Below are 13323 nucleotides of genomic sequence, written 5' to 3'. Positions count from 1 at the left end.
TATTTGATATAAGAAAAAATATAACACGGTGACAGTTTGATAAATAAAATGAAATTTTGTTATAAAGGATTTCATATTGGGCTTAGATTTGCCCCGATGTAAAAAGTGAAAAAATAAAACACGGTGGCAATTTGGTAAATAGGAGAAGTTTTGTTATATCTGACCTTTCAATCGGGCCATTTACTCAACCGATGGGAATTCCTTCCCCCTTTTAAACGAAAACCCTAAATAATTTTTTCACATGATGTTTCCAAACAGCAGAATAAACGTTGCGCCGCTCAGTTACAAACAAACACTGCGCCGCTCAGTTCCAAACAAACGTTGTCCCTCATTGAACCGCGTCCGATTCTGTTTCAGACCACAGTCCTGACGACGGACCTGCCACTGCCAAACGCTACGCTGGCCACCCTCGTCGTCGATTTCACCTGCCGGCACAGACACCGCTGCGAACCCTTCCGGGATCTCCATGCCTAGCTGCGACCCTCTCTGTCCCTTTCCGACGACGTGAAATCTACCATCACTGGCGGCGGAAACCACCACCAGCCTTCGTCTCTTTCTTTCCTTCTCACGTGATACTATTATCTCGCCAAACTGCACCGTACTCTCTCCTTCTCTCAATTGCGATTTCATGTTCTACGTCGCGATTGGTTCCCGCACTAGAGTCGATTTACAAGATTTCTCTTCAACATCAAAGCCACTAAGGTAAGATATCTTGACTTTATGGTTTTTGTTAATTTAGGGTTTTTGAAATTAGATAGAACCAAATCAGTAACAGAATAAGAAAAAAGAAGAATGATAATACTGTTTTTTTGATAATACTATTTTTTTCATATAAATGTAGAATAGAAACCATGGAAGATAAGTCAATTTTTGACTTGGAGAAAGAAATTTTTAACAGATTCATAGATTTCATGACAAGATAATATCTAAATGTTTTCCAATTTTACTTTTTTATTTATATTTTATTGTTTCCTGAATATTTCCTTCAGATAATTTCGTACTTGTTTTTTTTAAGAATATATATGTATAATTTCACATTTCTCAACAGTTACCTTAAATATAGGTTTACAAAGATTGATGAGTTGGGAACTGATGGAAGCTTTTTTTCCTGAATAAACATTATCTATAGTCACCCTCTCTATGTTTTAAAGAACATAATATTAGGGTTTTGAACTTTACTGAGTTACCATTTTTTTTCTTGTTCTCTTTGTCTTTTCTACTGTTTTGATCATGGATATAATGTAGGTATTTTCCTTTTCAAGTGCATTTTTTAGAGGGGTAACCGATCTTATATCGCCATCCTAGTTGAATTTAAATTGCAGGTATGTTTAAAAAATGTATGTTCTGTTTAGAAGGTTTCTGCTGTGATTTGAAATTTCAGCATTTTATTGATTTCTAATTTCTAATTTAGAAAATGTATGTTCTGTTTAGAAGTATTGTTTGCTCTATTAGGATCCAACCTTGATTTTAATTTAAGTGTTATGGTTGGAATCTAATAACAGTTCTTCCTAGCAGAGAGGTGTTCATGTTTTTTCATTGAAATTAAACTAATGCAAGATCATGTTCACATGTCAAGCACCATGCCATGTCCAATTATTTGAAATTGTAGAAATCATGTTTGAAAAGAATGTTCCCAATACTATAAACCATAGCTTCTGTGATTGTCAAATTACTTATTCTTAATTTTCCTCAGATTGGTAATTCATATAACCATCTTCATTTCACATAGAAAATAGATTGTGGCATTGGAAAGGTTGTAACTCAAATAATAGGAGATTAAAAGTTGGTTTTAATTGTATGCAAAATGATTTTGAATATGATTTCAAATTGATTTTTAAACTCTTTTATGTGGGCTTGGTAATGTATGAAGTATGAATTAGGATTTTGTGTTATTTGATTAGTAGTGTGTAGAATTCAAATAACACTAGTAGTGTCCTAGGTTAAAAATTAAATAATGTTGGGAGTGATAGATGTTATGTTAAAAATTAAATATTCACTCTTGTACACTAGAGAAAGTAACTCTTACTTATCTTATTAAAGGACACATATGGGTTAAATTAAAATCCATTTGAATTTGATGCTGTAGAATTTCATTTTTATCAGAACTGTTTGATCTGCCACTTGAACATGCTGGAATCAACATTAACTCAATGATATTTGTTGATATTTTGATATGATTGATTATTATCAAACAAGTTAGATTCAGTTTGTGAGGCTTAGAAAAATTATAACGCTAGTTCACTAAAGCTAAGTGATACATTAGTTTTAATGATTTAAAGTCTATTTCTGTTAATCAACATTTATACATTTTAATGAATTGGGTATAATTTATTAGTTTTTACCTTATGCTCATAAATGTTGAATTTGGTTTTAAATTGCACGTTAGATGAGAGGAGAATACATGTTGTAGAACTAGTAAGAGAGCTCAAGCTTCCATTGGACATGATCAAGTCGGATCTTTTATTTTTATATTATTTTGTTATGGGTATGTTAAGCATTTACTTATGATTTAAACTAAAATATGTTCATAATGACAGGTTGTCTGAAAAAGCTCTTGAAGATGATGGTCTGGTAGACTCCATCATATATGACTTCCATTACAAACTAGCTTATTATTTTCTGTCACTGAAACAATTTAGATGAGGACCATGCTAGTATAGAGCAAGAACTAATAATGATATTGGTGTTGATTTATTTTGATTCATAGGTTGATGTAGATATTTTCTGGATCGATTAATCTATTATATGGTTAAAAGCCGTCTGAATCTTGTTTGTTGACTAAGTTAATGAACATCAATGATAGTAAGTCTAAGTTAAAAACTATCATCTATTTATTTTTTTTCAATTCCATTGTGGTCTGTATGATGTTGAAAAAAATATGAAAAATAGCGACTTAAATATGGTTTGTGTGGTGTTGGAAAAATATAAAAAAATTAGGTACAAAAAAAAATTACAGAACTTTTAATGAAAGATAGCAAACATATTACATCTGGCCAATGTAAAAACCGATGTAAAAACTTATATTTTACATCGGGCCAATGTAACAACCGATGTAAAAATCTATATTTACATCGTGCTAATAAAGAAACAGATGTTAAATATTGCAATTATTTTAGAAAAAATATAATTAATACCATATTTCACATCAGACGTAACAGTCAACCGATGTGGTAGGTGTATTTTTCACATCGGACTGCAACCCGATGTAAAATGTATTTGATTTACTACATCACTTGACTTTACATCGGACCTAGACCCGATGTAAAATGTGTTTTTCGCCCGATGTAAAAAGTCTTTTCTGCACTTGTGATAAAAAATTTCTTTGACATAACATTCAACAATGATTCTGATTATGTGGATTCTTGTCCATCAAAAATCCATACTAGACAATAGTGTACATGTAACTAACTCCTTAACTTTCTTTGACATAACATTCAACACATATTCTGATTCTGTGGATTCTAATCCATCAAAAATTCATACTAGACAACAATGTAAATGGAGGTTTTGGATAATTTACTTACTTAGAAAGCTCCTAAAACATTAGCAATAATGTGAAAATTATAAGTAGCTATGACATTTACAATATAATGTGAACACTAGTAGTGACATTGGCAACAATAATATATGAAAGAAAAGTGAACATTTTAATAATAAGATATCAAAAACTTCAAACTAGTTTCCAATCGACAAGTCTTCTAAATTCATTGGAGGCATGGAAGACAACTTAAAATATATTTGTTGTCATGTCTTTGTTTGGAGATTTAGGCATTCCTCAACCTATATATTGTAGAAGCTTTTGAGCTTGAATGGCTCTTGTCTATAAATAAAAGTAAAATACATTTTTTTTCCTTTTAATTTATACAATCTGTAATGAAATAGTATATTATTTGTATGATTTATAATCACAAATAGATAGAAAAAAAAAGTAATCTAATATAACTTGAAAAGTATTTTAGAAGAGTCTAAACACATACAAACAAAATAGTGGAACACAAAATTTATTGATGTATTTGTCTAACTAGTTCAGAGAGTTGTCTCCAAAATCACGGCGGAGAGAGTGCGCCTTTTCTATTGGCAAAATATAATGTGCGACTCTCTGGAGCCATTATCTTCGACGATGGGATTTAATTTTTCAGTATTATGGTCATCGACTTTTGAAAAGACTTGGGAGTACAAATAAAATTTGTGTCCGTTGTACACCTTCAAGCCAACAGTCAAGCCGAGTCAGTAAACAAAGTTGAAGGGACTCAAGAAGAAGCTTGACGATGTCAATGGCTAATGGAAGGAACTACTCCCCGAGATATTATGTTCGTACCAAACCACTCCTCATTCCACCACTGAAGAAACCTTGTTTTCCATTGTCTACAGAGTGGACGTCATGCTACCTGTGGAGGATGACACGCCCTCGTGGCAAAGACCATAGTTTAATGAAGAAGCAAATGAGACAGGATTGAAGTGTGCGACAAACCTGATCGACAAAATAAGGGAGGTCGCCCATGTCCGAGAGTTTCCTTCCAAATACAGCGCCGCCAGAAGATATAATTCAAGAATCAAGCCGAGATAAATGCAAGAAGGCAACCTGATCTTGAAAAAATGGTTTTACCCACCCCGGAGGGAAAGTTACAACCTAACTGGGAGGGACTGCACCACATATTTTAGAAACTTTCTCATAGAGCATACAAGTTACAAGAACTAGAAGGACCGCTATTACCCATGACCTGGAATGCTCTCCACTTAAGATATTATTACAGTTAAATTATTTGTAATTCTCTAATAAACATCATGTTTGTGTATCTATGAAAAATTCTTGAGCGATTTATTTCCCAGAGGGATGTTTTCTTCTGACTGTTTTATATGTTGGACTTCATGACGAAGATCATTGTCGTCCCTCGAGGAAACATTTTTTATGCTACACTTCATGGCGAAGATCCTTGCCGCTCCTCGAGGAAATATTTCTTATGTTGGACTTCATGGCGAAGATCCTTGTTGCTCTTCAAGGCATCATTTCTTATGCTGAACTTCATGAAAAAAATCTTTTCAGTCCCTAGAGAAAATACTTTATATGATGGACTTCATGACGAATATCATTACTGTCCCTTGAGGCAATACTTTATATGTTGTAATTCATGATGAATATCCTTGCCACCATATATGGCAATATGAATAAGCTATCAAAATCTCGCCTAGGGGACTTAGTGTTTCCTCGGGTGGGACCAGACTCAAGAATCACGCCTAAGAGGCGTAACACATATCATGTTCGAAAGATATGATCACAAGTCTTGTCTGAGGGCTCGAAGGAAGTCCCGCCTGTCGCACGCTCGCGAAAAATGAAAAGAGTCGCCACTAATATATTTATTCCAAAAGGGAAAGGAATATCAGAAAACTTAACAAAGAATAAGAGCAAGGTCTTTCGACCAGAGATCAGGGTACGGGAGTCGGTTACGCAAGAGGAAGGTACTAGCACCCCTCGCGCCCATCGTACTCGATGGTATCCACCTATGTTTGTTTCTATCTAAAGGGTGTAATCTATATCTAAGCCTACATGCGGATGAATGCAAAATAAATACAAGGAAAAGAAAGAATATTTATAATTGTGCTCGTTCAAGCCCCGCGACTTGATGCCTACGTATCCTTTTCAGGTCACAATCCACGATGCTCGACCTTGGGAGACTTACACGCCTAAGTATGGAATGGACTTAACTTGTTCTTAGAAGAGAAGGAACATTGGTTTGTGTCTTTTAATTGTAGAAGGATGATGAACGATTCCCACTACGGGGTCACTCATCATCTTTCTACTTTGTTTTAATTTTGAACCATTATTAGGTATTTTAAGTGTTTTGATTGGGTATTTTTTTAAGGGGAATTGTTTTGCGAGTTGAATCACATAAGAGTGTATAATGGTAGAGAAACAGATTAGGGAATGGATTCCACTCATTTCTCCCATTATATAGTGATTGAGAAATAGATTAGGGAATAAATCTCACTCATTTCTCTTCGACTAAGTGATTGAGAAACAGATTAGGGAATAAATCCCACTCATTTCTCCCATTATATAGTGATTGAGAAATAGATTAGGGAATAAATCTCACTCATTTCTCTTCCACTAAGTGATTGAGAAACAGATTAGAGAATAAATCCCACTCATTTCTCTCCCACTATTAGTAAAGTGTGATTCGCCTCTTTATTAATTAAGTGTTTTAATGTTGAAAAGAAAAAGAAATGAAATGGGGGAGACTAGCCTAAGTATAGCCTAATGATTATTTGCAAGTCTAAATCCTAATTAAGAACTAAACTAAGATCTAAAGGGAATTAACAAAGCAAAAGGAATGGGAAAAAGTCATTTAAGTTGACTAAAGTCAACTTTAACAACTAGGGGTATTTTAGACATTTCACAAAATATTGAAGATATTCACAAAAATAAGGAAAATAAAATCTAAACTATTAAGGAAATATTTACAATCACAAAGGTATTTTTTTATTCATGTTTAAGACTATTTTCTAGAATTAAAGCTAAAAACTATGTATTTTATTATTATTGACTAATCAAAATTGAAGGAAAATATAACCAAAACAAATCAATTAAAAGAACCTAAAAATATTCATGGGTTCCTAAAAACTAATTGGTCAGAAATTATATTTTTTATTATTTATTGGAGGGAAAATTGGACTATCAAACTAAAATTGAAAAAAAAAACAATTTATGAACAAAAAACTAAAAAAACTGCCTCAGGGAGGGTGTGTTAGTATTAGGAAAATGAACTAGAATTAGGTATATGGTGCACTGAGCTCTCTACATGAGGGTGTAAAACATAAAACGCTTGGCCCAATTACTACAATGTGTGTTATCACCAGCAAAAATGAATGTGTATTCCAGTAAAAGAACCATGCCCACTTATTCACGGCCCAACACCAAACCCTCACCATCGTTTCAAATTATTATTTCATCCTTCATTATTAATCATCATTATGCATTTATTTACATTATGGTTGGCGTATTAAAACGTGACATGAAAAATACAATGCACTAACATCAATTGGTCAAGTGGGTTTTAAGTCACTAAAGGACAAAAGTTCCAGGGCCCAATCCCCCATTGTCACCTAAATGAAACGTTATTCCCAAAAATCAAATAATTGCAGAATTAATAAAAAGAAAAAAAGATGATTGGCCTACGGTTGATAACATGAGCCAATGGCCGCATGGCACGCCCAGGGCTTGCATACAGGGCTGCCGGAGCCATCTCCGATCATCCCTTCCGATCACACTCCGCCAGAGAGTGACGTGCACAGTCTAGAAAAAATAAAACTCAACCACTCTCTCACTCAAAAATTCACGAGGAGTTCGAATCGATGGTTACTTTTAACATACAAATGCTCTATCATCAAGAACCATTGCAACAAAAATTCGGAACCGGAAATAGAAAATCAAGAATGCAGCATACAAACATTCGGTGTTAATCACTACTTGCCCTAGTCATAGTATCTAACATGCTGAGACAAGGATTCAGGAGAATTTACCCGACGAAGAACCGCAAGCGTGTCTTCGGAAAACTTCAACAAGCTCTTGAATCTTGGAACTCGATTGCGAAGCCAATATGGTTCTTTGAGAAATAAACTCAGAGAATATCCTCTCTTTGAAGCAACATGAAGGTGGTGGAGACGGGAAATTGAGATTCGAAGGTTTAGTGATGATGATTAAGTAGTGAAGATGATTGTTGGAATTAGACTCTCAAACCTTTGAGTAATTCCTTATCGTTAAAGATGACAATGAAGAAAAATAAGAACAAAAGTAGGATTAGGGTTTGCGGAAATTAAGAGAGAAGAAGAAAGTATTTTCTGCAGAGTTTCTCTCTGTCCACAAACTGTGAAAATTCTGTTATTCAGTTGCAACTGCAACTTCTGTGAATACAGGTTAATGACTTGATTACAAATAATAAGGGTTACTCCCTATTTATAGATTTAGGTTAGCTTTCTCCCTAAGCCAAAACCCAAAACTATAAAAGCCCAAAATACCCTATTTTGGAACTAAATCAAATCTAATCTATTTTAAATCTAAATCAAATCTATCTAGATTTAAAAACAAACTTATGTGTAACAAACTGTTACACACTTCGACACAAAATCAAATCTTTTTTTGTTTGACACAAGGAATTATAATTTAACACACCACCTAATTCATTGTGTCTATGCTGTCTATGTTCATCATAGCTCTTAGTCTTCTGAATATTTCAACCAGCACTCCCTTCGTCATGATATCTGTAATCTGATTCTCAGTTCTGCAGTGTTCCAAATTCATCTTCCCTTTAGCTACTTGCTCTCGAAGATAGTGGAACCTCATTTCGATGTGCTTGCTTCGACCATGTGCTATCGGGTTCTTCGCCAGATTGATAGCTGACATGCTGTCGATCTTCATGGTAATTGCTCCATGATCTTTACCTGTTATCTCTTCGACCAAGTTCACCATCCATGTTGCTTGACATGCACAAAGAGAAGCAGCTATATACTCTGCTTCGCATGATGATAATGCCACTACTTGTTCCTTTCTCGAACTCCAAGCAACCGGTGCACCACCTAACATAAACACATAACCAGCTGTGGATTTTCTATCCTCAGAATCACTACACCAACTCGAGTGGGTGTAGCCCACTAATTTGCATTCTTTTCCCTCATCAGCTGCAGGAAACATAATGCCATAGTCGAGAGTTCCTTTCAGATACCTCAGTATCCTCTTCGCCGCTGCTAGGTGTGATACCTTTGGCTTCTGCATGAATGTACTTATCATTGTTATACCCCAAAATTTGCCTGATCATTTCTTTAAGGGAATACCAAATTTGGAGCCGTGGGGTTTAACATTCATATTTGTTAGACGCTGGCCTTAGGATCTAGAGGGGGGGTGAATAGATCGTTCACAGTTTTACGGATTTAAACGACTTTTCAGCGGAAGTGATTCTGAATCGACTCGCGTCTATTCCGAACCACTATCGAAACGATTATATATGTGTTTAAAAACCAGTCAAAGACTTGAGTTGAATGATAAGAGTATATGTTGCAGAATCAAAGCGTTTCTCTTATTGAAAATCAGATTAACTTTTTGTATGATGGACAATGTTTGCAATGCAGTAAGAGTGATAGAAACAAATATACAAACACTTGGTGATAATGATCAAATTGAAGGTAATTCAATGTGTGGTAGATTGTGATGTTTATGTAAGTACTTAATTCACAATCTTAACACTCGAATCGTTGATCAATTTGCTATTATAACCAATTATGAACAGAAAGTAAGTGAAAAGGTAAAAGCGACAAGAACACGATATTTGTTTAGGCAGTTCGTCGATCGTCCTCGCTACGACTAGGTCTGCCCCCAATTCCAAATTGAAATTGGGTAATCTTTCATTAATGTTGAAAGTAGTATATACAAAGAAGATAACAAAGCGATAAACGATAAACCAATTATGTCGATCCTTTGAATCTTCTTCCCCCGTAATCTTGAGCAAGATCAAGGTTATCCAAGAGCTTCACTTTGATTCCCTTCTGCAGTGTCTTGATTCCTTGAACTCCCCGTTCCTCAATCGTTACACTCAGCCGAATCCTCAATGAACGCCTCTTGATAAAAACCCCCAAGAACCACCCGTCGTGGAGGACAAAACCCGCAGATTTTATTCACCAACAAACCCCACAAACCTTCACCCACTAGGAATCTTCAATTCCGTTCCATGGACGTTATCGAACTCATCACTAACCCGCAATGCAAGAATGATTATGTGTAATTGTGTTGGAGATGATGAAGAACGAAGATGAGAAGCGTTTGTGTATCTTTCAGTCGTTGGTGTTGTTGAATAATTAACCCTTGCATAATATATATGATTGCATAACAGTTGGAACCAAGAATAACTGAATTTTGGACTTTCTTGACCAGTTAGGTCGACCTCTTGTAGAGGTTAGGTCGACCTAGCAGTGCTTGCTGAAGTTTGCTCCCAATTAGGTCGACCTGTTGAAGAGGTAGGTCGACCAGAATCCTCTTCTGATGCGTTCTGGGACCATTTCCTTAGATTAGGTCGACCTAGTTGTTATGTAGGTCGACCTGGCAGCAGTATATGTATTTTTCTTCATTTTAGGTCGACCTGGGTTGACAGTAGGTCGACCTAACTGCTGATTTTCTGCATTTTTCTTGTTCAGCTTGTGTTGAGTCGACCTATATGCATAGTAGATCATCCTGTGCTTTGTTTGGATGCTCATTTGAGTTTGCCATAAATCAAAAACATCTTTGAGTGTAATCTTGTATTCACATACTCCCCCTTTTTGATGATGGCAAACCAATAGTCAAAAAGTAAGTGATGAAGACTCAACAAGGCTCCCCCGTACATCCAGCATCTATCTCTCAACCAAGCAATCTCTTCACAAAGCTCCCCCGTACACTCAGCATCTCTTGCATCCATCTCCCCCTTTGACAACATCAAAAAGAGAAACAAGGAAACAAAGTAGGAGAGTAACAAGAAAAATATAAAGAAGATATCGACATTCATAGTAATAGATAATATGTAGATATTGAACCAATAAGAGCCAATCATGTTTTAAGGAAACACCACAACATACATAGTGGTCCAAGAGAATTATAGAAAATAACACAAAAAAAAGTACTACATCATATAGAATTTTAACATAATGCTTAATGAAATGAAATGCAATGAAATGATGATATGATGAAGAATCCATCCTAACGCCTGCCCCTTCTTCCTCTTCCTCTTTGAAATGTATGAGGCCGATCTTCTTCAACTTGTTCCAACAGATCCATCACAGACATGTTAAGAGTATTGAAGCTTTGACTTATGTTTGCATGACGATGCAATGCCGTTTCCTCAAACTGATTCTGTCTTAGAGTAGAGTTGGAAGCAAAAGTCTCAAAATCGTTTTTGTGGTCTTGAACCAAACTATATAGCGATTGATATTGACGTTGTTGTTCATCATACCTATCTTGTTGAAGCTGCTGCATGGTTTGGAACTGAAGTTGCTGTGTTTCAAAATTCTGCTGTTGTTGAAGTTGCATAGCTTCAAGCATAGACACTATGTTGGATTGATCAGGAGGAGGTGGAGCAGTGTATCCCCAAGGAATTTCTTCCTCTTGAGATGGAACATATTGCCAATTTGGATCCGTGTCATGAGCTATGTCTTCCATGGTTTGATCCTCATCATTTGCTATTTCTTGATCATTTCCCTCTTCCTCATTTCCTACATTGTTTCCAAACTCCGTGGGATCATCATAGTTGTAGATAACCTTCCCTGTTCCCTTTTGAATGAGGTAATAGGTTTTCCTAACAGGATTCCAATGATATCCCATAAGAGTCAAGGTGGTTTGTGAGAATTCTTGAGATTGATGTATGCGAGTGTAGTGTAAGTGATCAAGTCGCATACCGAAGTGATTGACAATTGTTTGAATGATTGATCCATAACACAGGGCTGTAGTTTTCTGTTTGACCTCATGAAACTTAGCAGCTAGGAAGTGAGGCCAGTGTAAACGTGTTCTATTTTGCAGCAGATACATGAGCACCACTTCATTCCTTTCAATTCGCGAATATCCTCCTGCCCTTGGTCGAATGATTCTTGAGATTACCCAATTCAAGAGCCTAGGATCTCGCTTCAGATGACCGGCTGTTATTGTTTCATTAGATCTGTCAAATACGGAAGGGTCTTTGAGAATAGTCTTCATGTAGGCCTCATGGTCATAGTTTCCCGGTACATCCCCGTCTACCATACAGAGTTCATCACCTACAATTTTCAGACCAAAAATACTAATCCAAACCCGTTTGTCAACAACATGCGACCTAGAGCCCATTTTGAAGCGGAAATTGCAACCATCCCCTTTTGTAAATCCTGCATAGAAAGCCCTAACGGTATTTTCACAGTACGGAGTATCACATTGCACTAAGGGATGAATATTTTGATGTTCAATCAAAGCAGCGACATCAGGGATATGCATGTTTTCGACAAGATTTGGATCATAGGTATATTGCTTAACAATTTTTCTTTTCATCTGCCACTTCTCAAAATTTTCTCTACAATCAGGATGAACAAGAGCACTTACCGGTTGAGATGATGAACTAGAAGCAATTTCCTTTCCTTTTCTTGATTTTGGAGGCATGGTTGGAGATGCTTTGTGTGAGAGGGATGATTTTTGAACAATTTTGAGTTTGAGAAACTAGGGTTAGCCGTACCAAATGTGATGAGAATGAGAGGGAATGCAAGAATGGAATGTTTTGAATGAATGGGAGTGGGTCGGGTCGACCTAACAGACCCAAATTTGGAAAACTTAACGCAGTAGGTCGACCTAAAGTGTGGCTGGGTCGACCTAACAGAAGTAACATGAAAACCGACCAATTTAGGTCGACCTAAATTATGAGTAGGTCGACGCAACTGGGCCTTTTCAGTTTCAAAAAAAGAAGATTCTTCTGTAGGTCGACTCAAGAACAGAGTAGGTCGACCTAAGTTCCCTTAGATAATGAAAAAAGCCTTAGAAATGTTTCTATATGATGTATTTTTGCTTTGTTCTTTGCTTGTATGCCCAAACTATGATATGTTATGAATGAGAATGATGAATACATATATTAAATCGAGATATATGAATAAACATACATGAAGTCACTATAAGCATGTTAATTGATAGCATATTATAGAATCAATGAAATTTTTGGAAGTGAACAATGTGCATGTTACCGCTTTCTCAATATGTAGGTGTTTTGTCATCATTGTGTGGAGTCTTCTTGTTAGTGAGCCATACCCCTAGTTTTGATGATGAATTGTTTTGATGGAATGTTTCACAGCTTGATTTGCTTGATTTTTGCGAAAAACTCATCTAGTATCGATTACTTGATGTTCTCCCGGATGCGGGACATAGTCCCAAACAATATTCTGCTAAGAATAGGTTTAAATTCTCTCTGCAATGCAGCTTGCCAATTTTCACATCAAGTAATGCGTCCTATGTGTTTTTCGGGATAACTGTATTTGTGATGTATCTCATACATTTGTGATGGCCAGGTCACCTACATTCCTCTGCCAAGTATGGTTCTTCAATCTGTCTTTATAGATGACATACCAAGAGAGGTATGTCTTCCTTTATGTGTCTTGAGCACCAGCTGTCAAGGAACCACCACCTTTCGGCGATGTCAAGACACTTTTCCTGCAAAATTAAATTAGAGTGGAAGGTCCCCAATCTTCATTGGGTCCTGGACAGTGAGTACACAAATTGTTGCACTTAGGCAACCATTGAAACACTCCTTTAGGAACTAAAATTCTCCTAAATTTGCATTTTTCAATGGTATGTCCCTT

The 13323-nt window shown here is 36.1% G+C and overlaps 1 long non-coding RNA gene across 1 annotated transcript; it reads left to right on the top strand.

The window, feature by feature from the left end:
- The first annotated feature begins 191 nt into the window (after positions 1 to 191).
- Positions 192 to 2782, top strand: LOC131638723 (uncharacterized). The gene is made up of 3 exons (XR_009294750.1): positions 192 to 702; positions 1246 to 1322; positions 2538 to 2782. It is a non-coding gene; the product is annotated as an uncharacterized LOC131638723 (long non-coding RNA).
- The last annotated feature ends 10541 nt before the right edge of the window (positions 2783 to 13323 follow it).

The sequence above is a fragment of the Vicia villosa genome, unplaced genomic scaffold (assembly GCF_029867415.1).
Source record: "Vicia villosa cultivar HV-30 ecotype Madison, WI unplaced genomic scaffold, Vvil1.0 ctg.002395F_1_1, whole genome shotgun sequence".
Classification (NCBI taxonomy): Eukaryota; Viridiplantae; Streptophyta; class Magnoliopsida; order Fabales; family Fabaceae; genus Vicia; species Vicia villosa.
The sequence above is the reverse complement of the archived record's forward strand: the minus strand, read 5'-3'. Positions and strand labels throughout refer to the sequence as shown.